Raw genomic sequence first — 8,575 nt, 5'->3', positions numbered from 1 at the left:
ACAGAAGTCCTTCAGCGCTGTGTTCACTGGTCATGATAAATAAAATTCAGCGCAAAAAAAACGGACAAGGGAGGAAGTAAGGGACAGAGACGTTCACGAGCGCTATCAACTGTTTATTCATGCTGAAGTACAGGGGATATATAGGAAGGGAAGGGAGAGCATGCGCATAGAGAGGTACAGATAATGCACACTCGTCAAGCAAACAAGTTAATCAAAAAACGAATCCAAAAAAGCACATTCAGCTCAGGATATGTGTACACACGTGTCACTCACACAACGTTCGGACAGCTTTTTGATATAACAAGATTCTAAGACGAGCCTTGCCTTATCATTGCCGCTCTTGCCAAGAGTCTTGGTCTTCTCTAATCCCGCCCTACATTTACTCGAAGGAAGGCGCCGCACAGGATTCACATTAGTGTCGTTATTTTCTACGGTATTGGCATGCTCCCGTAGCCGGTCATTAATACAGCGGCCAGTTTGGCCAACGTATGAAGCCCCACATGAGAGGGGGATGCAGTACACCACACCTATTGCACATTTGGCGTAGTCAAGCCCATGTTTTTTATTGCAGCCCCTGCCGGCACAAGCAGTGATGCGAGGGCATAGCTTGGACACCTTGTTGGGCGCTGAGAACACGAAGGACACGTGGTGCCTGCCAGACACTTTTTTGAGGTTGTGAGAGAGAAGGTGTACATAAGGGACCACCACCGGCTTAGAAGAAGGGGTTTCATATCTTTTCTGTGCGCCTTTATGCTTCTGCAGGAGGGTTTCAGCAACAGCTGAAATGACCGTGCCAGGGAAGGCAGCTGCTGAAAGTCGCGACACCTGATCATTCAAACTCTGTAGCATTTTATGTGGGCAGTATTTTCGAAACGCAGATTCCAGGCAAAGCGACGCAATAGCTCGCTTTACCACCTTGGAATGAGCGGAATCATAGCTGAGAAACTCTTTTTTGGCTCGGGGGGAGTACAACCAGCAAGTATGGTCTCGGCAGAACATGTGGTTAAGGTCTAAAAAACGCAGTCTGACTTTCAGGTAGTTCATGGGTAAAAACTAAACCTTTCCCCAGTTGATTAAAAGTAGATAAAACCAGTGAAACAATATGGTCAAGGGATGTAAAGTTCCGTGACCTTAAACTAATTAAACAGTCATCAACATATCTAAAAACTTTAAAAACTGGCCTACGCCAAATGTGCAATAGGTGTGGTGTACTGCATCCCCCTCTCATGTGGGGCTTCATACGTTGGCCAAACTGGCCGCTGTATCGATGACCGGCTACGGGAGCATGCCAAAAACATAGAAAATAACAACACGAATGTGAATCTTGTGCGGCACCTTCCTTCGTGTAATTGTAGGGCGGGATTAGAGAAGACCACGATTCTTGGCAAGAGCGGCAATGATAAGGCAAGGCTCGTTTTAGAATCTTGTTATATCAAAGCGCTGTCCGAACGTTGTGTCAGTGACAGGTCTGTACACATATACTCAGCTGAATGTGCCTTTTTCGATTCGTTTTTTGATTAAATGGTTTGCTTGACGGATGTGCATTATCTGTACCTCTCTACGCGCATGCCCTCCATTCCCTTCCTATATATCCCCTGTACTTCAGCATGAATAAACAGTTGGTAGTTAGCGCTCGTGAACGTCTCTGTGTCCCTTACTTCGTCCCTTGTCCGTTTTTTTTTTTTGCGGTGAATTCTATTTAACATGCTTCACCAACTAGCCCGGCAGCTTGTTCTCCTCACTGGTCATGAATCTTCCGCGTAACGCAATGCGGGGAGCTGCCTGCACTGCCGGTGCAGCAGCGAATAACCGCTCGGATTCACGAGCGGGAGTTTAGCGGCCAGCGGGGATTGAACTGCCGCCTTTGGTAGTATCTGACAGGGCCGGCACATACTGCGACGGCAATAAGGGACACTGAGGAGAAATTGAAGTTGCCTTGTATCGATACAATACCAGCTACTTATCACAAAAACACCACTCCACTGAAAACAAAGTTTTTGTAAGGTAAAAAAAGAGCAATAAATAAAATCCAAGTATCACCGCCACAGGCCAATCTCGCAGGTAGGTGTCTGATGACGAAATAGGAGAAAAGAGCCACGGATCTGTGAGGCTGAAAAATGTGCATGAAGGTTACGCTTTTGATCGATATTGAAATATGTGGATTTTGTTCTGAAGCCGCGAGTGCACTTTATTCACACGACGAAGACGGAAGAAAGAGATCTGAATTTTGGAAGCTAAAGGAAACCTGTAATTGGTGGCGCAACAGGCAGCCAGGTGATTTTCGGTACATTTCGGGGTTCTTCGCGGCGATGTTTTCTCCTACGCGCATGGTTACATTGCGCGGTTGGTATAGAAGGGCAGAGCAGGAGAGTACCTCTAAGTGCCTCTCTCTGGGCTCTTCGGACGAATTTCGCGCAACGGCACACCCCTAAGACAAGGAAAAAGAGCTGTGAATAGCTAATATTGCACGCGCCTCCATTGTGTATTCGCTTCGTCAACGTACCAAGACGCTGGGTTACGTAACCAGCCGTACGAGGGCTATTATTACAAAATGTAAATATGATCGCACGTACCACTTTTTACGCATTAGTCAGGACGGTGGATCGGCGGTGACAGCTACACTGCTGACTCCTCGGCGCTCAGACTTTCTTACCAGACCGAGCGCTTATTCCCTGAAAAGCATAGCACGGTGTGTGGGGTGTAGGCCGCTGGAGTACAGGCCACCGTTCTTTGCGAGAACTTCGTTGTCAGAATCTGAATCCATCGTAACGTAGTTACAGAGGCAAAAGAAGCGAGACTGTTGGCAGGAGCCTTCAACAGCCGGCCGGCAGTAATTTCATTTGGGCTGCTGCTAGGCGGCAGCGCAGCGCTCACGGAGTCCCCGTTTCTGCCACTTACGTCACCTTTTTCCTACGTTGTCATCAGAGAGACTTGAGTCTGAATCGGACTAGCGGAAAAAAAATTTCAACTTCGGATCCAAATCTCCTAGAAATTAATGCATCTGTCGCTTCTGGACAAGCGGCAATAAAGCCACGAAATTCCGAACTACCGGATTTTGCAAAAAAAAAAAAAAGCACTTCTCAAGAAGTGCTTCGGATTCGGAAAGTTGGAACATGAAGCATTACCAGACGTGCGCTGCTTAGGTTGTCAAGTACAGAGTACAGAGACAACACGAACGGTTAAGCGGAATCTTCCAACTGAGATTTATTCCAGCCAAGTGGCAAAAAGAAAACAAGAGCATGTACCAAAAAACTTGGTATAAAAGCATAACATAGGAAGAGAAGAGAACACGGAAGCGCACTACACTGATAGCAAAAATGACATCATTCATAAGAACAACATGAAAAGTTTTCAAAAAGAAAAGAAAAAAATGATCACGAAACAAGTGCTTCTGAAGCACACCTGGAAGTTTCACACCATAACCGAATCAACTCTGCCTTCGAGATACACACGCTAAGCTGACAATCTTGTGAGTTTTTTATATCTTTACTTAGCGTAGCGATCTCCGTCCGGGTGAGGACAACTGATGGGGATATTACGTATTCGCCTTACATGCAGATAATTTTCGGAGTGCCTCGATGACCTCACGTTTCTTCTTGTCTTTTGCCCTTGCCAGCTAATGGTCTTTTCAAATGATGGTTTGCATTGGTATTTCGGGCAGTGATTGGCCTAATTTTCTGGCCTCTGCACGTAACGACAATTACTTCTGTGCTCTAGGAGCAGGTTCTGTCAGAGCATGGATGTCAGTTTACAAATATCCCTCGAGAGAAAAGTACCGGTACTCACCTATGCGACAGAAACGTGGAGGCTTACAGAGAGGGTTCAGCTTAAGTTAAGGACAACGCAGCGCGCTATGGAAAGAAAAACGATAGGTGTAACTTTAAGAGATCGGAAGCGGGTGGAGTAGGTGAAGGAACAAACGCGGGTTAATGACCTCCTAGTCAAAATCAAGGGGAAGAAATGGGCTTGGGCAGGGCATGTAATGCGAAGGCAAGATAACCACTGGTCCTTAAGGGCAACGGAGTGGATTCCAAGAGAAGGCAAGCGTAGCAGGGAGTGGCACAAAGTTAGCTGGGCGGATGAGATTAAGAAGTTTGCGGGGATACGGTGGCCGCAACTGGCAAAGGACATGGTTAAGTGGCCCTGCAGTAAGCGTAGTCAAGCTGATGCTGATGATAATCATGGACATGCCACATCAAAGAGGTATTTTATGCACATCTCCTGTTCAGCAGGTGACGACAAGTTTAATAAGGCGAACTTCACATTTTTGAGCAACACTTGTTGTTGGGCTAGTTGGTGGTACATACTTCTGAAGGAACCAGCGCACAAAACACAACGGACAAGAAAAAGGCGGAACACGACGGACAGCGCTCCTGTCCGTCCTGTTCCGCCTTTTTCTTGTCCGTTGTGTTTTGTGCGCTGGTTCCTTCAGAACTTCACATCCCTTTCATGATTTGCTTATTTACCTCGTTCAGGTTTTTGCCAATAGAACTTGTGGGGAGCGGAGGACAACCTAAACCCCAAACCTGTGGCCAATTTTTTCAGCCTGTGGGAGATGCAATAAACGTAAGGCAGGACTTCAAAATCCTCCTTTTCCTTCGCTGCTGTTTTCCAGGGAAAGTTGGTTTTTCTTGTTCAAATCTCTCAAAGTCTTGGCTACACCATTAAGTAGATTCGCGGGGTATCCACAGCCACTCAGACGGCGCATTTGCAATGGCAAGCTTTTGCATAATTTGTGTGGGCATTATTTTGTCAGGGCCTGCTTCAAGCGAGACAGTGCTATCCCGATTTTTGCCACTTTTGTGTTCCCGGAGTCATAACGAAAGATTTCTTTCTCACCTCCCGTCTTGTAAAACCAACATGTGTGTTGGTTGACAAACGCCAAACTGCCATCCAAACACTGGACCTGGGAATCCAGCTCCAGTTTTACAATATCTAGGTCCAGCCTTACTATTTTTACTCAGAAGCGAGAACTTAAGCTATTTTGTCTCTTTTTCCGCGCGCGCACCAAGGGATCCAAGTCACGTCGGATACCCCTTAAGATTCCCAGCTCCAGTTTGTGGATACCAGTTCGGTTTTTGGCAACTATCATACATGTTGGTTTCACAAGACGAGAGGGGAGAGAGGGATCCTTCCTTATGACTTCAGCCGCACGAAAGTGGCAAAGAGCGGGATAAAACTGTCTTGTGTGAAGCAGGCCGTGGCAAAATCATGCCCACACAAAATGTATGAAAGTTTGAAATCAGAAATTCGCCATCTGAGTTGGTGTGGGTAGTCCGAGAGGAAATTTATTGATGGAGCCGAGACTTGTCTGAGAAATTTAAAGTCGAAAAGCCAGCTTTTACTGGAAAAGAGCAGTCCAGACAAGTACGCTTTTGCAGTCTTGCCTTACGTTCATGGCATCTCCCACAGGCTGAAACGACTGGGCGTATGTTTGCGGTGAAGGTGGTCCTTTCCGCTCGCCATGAGTTTAAAGTATCTGCAAAAAAGGCAAGCAGGTAAAACCAGCAATTGAGGGCAGGGGGAGTCGGGTTAACCATGTTTCACCTTTCGTAACCTACTGAACTGAGGATGTGTAAAAAATACTTCTTTCCCGTCACATGTCCTATGTGGGACACGCTGGACGCTGCCTTAATGGACGGCTCCTAGAGCACAGAATAAATTGTGGTTTATTTATTTATTTATTTATTTATTTATTTATTTATTTATTTCACATACTTTCAGGGCCCGAAGGCATTACAGAAAGGAGTGGTACAACAAAAAAAAAAATATACAGTGCATAGTTATACAAAACAAGTTATATGATGGCAGAAAACACAGTTTTCTTGAAGTTCTCAACATCGGTAATGGCAGCGATGGAGGGAGGAAGGTCGTTCCAGTCAACGCTGGTTTTAGGAATAAAAGAATCATGACACAATTTGGTTTTCGAAAATGGAACATCGACTTTAAATATATGATCGGAACGGGATGAAATGTATGAAGGGCTCGAAAAAAGATGATCCTTTAACAGGGGGTTATGGTGATACAGTCTGTGGAAAAGACAGTCGAAAACACTTCCGGCGCGAAGAAAGGTCTGGTAAGGCAAGTGTGTTTTTCATAGAAGTAATGCTGGCGTAACGGGAATAGTTAGTTAAGATGAAACGTGCTGCACGATTTTGAATGGATTCTAGTGTGTTTATCAGTGTGATTATATTAGAATCCCAAACTGCAGATGCATATTCTAACTTTGGTCGTACTAATGTTTTATAAAGGGTTAGTTTTATTGGCAGAGGCGCGGTAGAGAAATTTCGGCGCAAGTATCCAAGAGTCCTGTTGGCGTTATTTGCGACATGTTCAACGTGTCTATGCCATGATAAGTTACGTGAGATATGAACACCTAGGTATTTGTAGGAGTTAACTGATTCAAGTGGAATGTCGTGAAGAACATAAGTACGCTTGTTATCAGTGATGTTAGTGCGACGTGACACATGCATCGTTTTACATTTATTAACGTGTAGTCGCATGCACCACTTATCACACCAATTAGATACGCTTGTGAGATCATCCTGAAAATAAATAGAATCAGTTTGGTTAGATATTTTGTGATAGATGACGCAGTCGTCTGCGAAAAGCCTGATAGAAGAATGAGAAATGCATTCAGGAATATCGTTAATGTAAATTAGGAAGAGAAGAGGTCCCAGTACCGACCCTTGTGGCACACCGGATGTCACAGAGGTGTGAGAGGAGGAACAGCCGTTAGCAGAGACATATTGAGTTCGATTCGATAAGAAGCTTTTAATCCAGTTCAGTACGTTAGGGTCAATGTTAAGCATGCTAAGCTTAAGAATTAGGAGATCGTGGGAAACAGTATCAAAAGCTTTCGCGAAGTCCAAAAACACACAGTCTACATCAATGTTCAAGTCAGTGTAAGCAAAAAGGTCATTAGTAAAACATACAAGCTGTGTTTCACATGAAAATGTCTTCCTGAAACCGTGTTGTTCTGCTGAAAAGAAGGAATTAGACTCAAGGAAATCAATCAGATGAGAGTATATGATATGCTCCAAAATTTTACATGGTATACTTGTGAGTGATATAGGACGATAGTTATCGGGAGAATGAGTGTTACCTGATTTTGGTACTGGAACAACCTTGCCAACCCTCCAATCGCCTGGAAGTACTGAGGAACAGAGTGACTGGGAAAAAAGCATTGAAAGCATAATAGAAGAGTAGGGTTCAGAGAGTTTCAGCATTTTAGAGCTGATTGCATCGTCACCGGGCGAAGAAGACATTTTCAAGTTTGCAACCAACTTTTGCACACCGACCCAGTCAATACTGATAGGGTCCATTGGCAAATAAGAGAAAGTAGTTACAGACGGTAAAATATTAGCACTTTTCTGGAAAACAGAAGCAAACACATCATTTAAAACGGAACAACACTGGTTCGGAGGAATGAAAATATTGTCAGAACGGGTTAGTTGAATTACCTTATCTTCTTTGCCCCCAACAATATTCCTGAATTTACGCGGATTAGATTGCAGAAGTGATGGGAGGGTGTTGTCAAAAAAGTTCTGTTTAGCATCTTTAACAGCCATTAAATATTCAGCATGAATGCGATGATATGCTGCCCAGCGTTCAGGAAGGTTAGATGCTTTAGCGCGACGAAAAATACGCTTCTTTTTGTTGCATAAGCGGCGTAGGGTTTTGGTAAACCACGGAGAGGTAGTATTTGAGACAATCCTAATTTTAGGTACGTATCTATCTATTAATTCTATCAGTTTATTTTTGTACAAGGACCAGTTTTCTTCAATAGTAAGTTCGGAAAAGTTCTCAGTGTAGTCGGCAATGAATGATTCTAGTTCAGCTGTGATGGACGTGGTATCGGCGGCATTGTAATCACATGTGGTCTTAACTATTTTCTTAGGACGAACATTCTTCCTAATTGTGAAGTGAAGCAGTGAGTGGTCACTCAGTCCTTCTAGGTACGTTGGCGGAGAGACCAAATCTGGAGCTGTAGTAAAACAGAGGTCTAAAATATTAGACTATGTGCTGGTGGTACGTGTGGGTTTGTTAATTAGCTGGGTTAGATTAAACTCGGCGCAGGTGTCTAAAAAATTAGTGCACTCGGAGGATGGCTGCTTAAGAGAGGGATTACAGTTTCGCCACACTATGTTTGGGAAGTTAAAATCACCCAATAGGAATAAGTGTGATTTCGGGTGTCGAACAATTAATTTATTCAGGGCATCATGATACAACATTTTGGGCGAGTTGGTTAGTTACATTCATTATTACAGCGCAAAGACGGCACAGAACAAGAAGGGGACACAACAGCTTTTTGTTTGTTTTCCCGTTCTGATCACCAGGTGGTATATAAACCCTACTGGTCTCGAATAAAACTTAGTTGACAGTCAGCGCTGTTGTGTCCCCTTCTTGTTCTGTGCCGTCTTTGCGCTGTAATAATGAAGGCATCATGAAGGTCGGCGCAAAAAGTAGTAGGTGAGGATGGGGATCTATAACAAGCGCAAAAGATAAGGTCACCCGTTGGAAAGCTAACATGGATGCAAACGATTTCTAGTGGTGAATCGATAGAGATAGCAAA

The sequence above is a fragment of the Amblyomma mixtum genome, chromosome 5 (genome assembly GCF_055824585.1).
Source record: "Amblyomma mixtum isolate Tamu chromosome 5, ASM5582458v1, whole genome shotgun sequence".
NCBI classification, from domain to species: Eukaryota; Metazoa; Arthropoda; class Arachnida; order Ixodida; family Ixodidae; genus Amblyomma; species Amblyomma mixtum.
Note: the sequence above shows the minus strand (reverse complement) of the source record.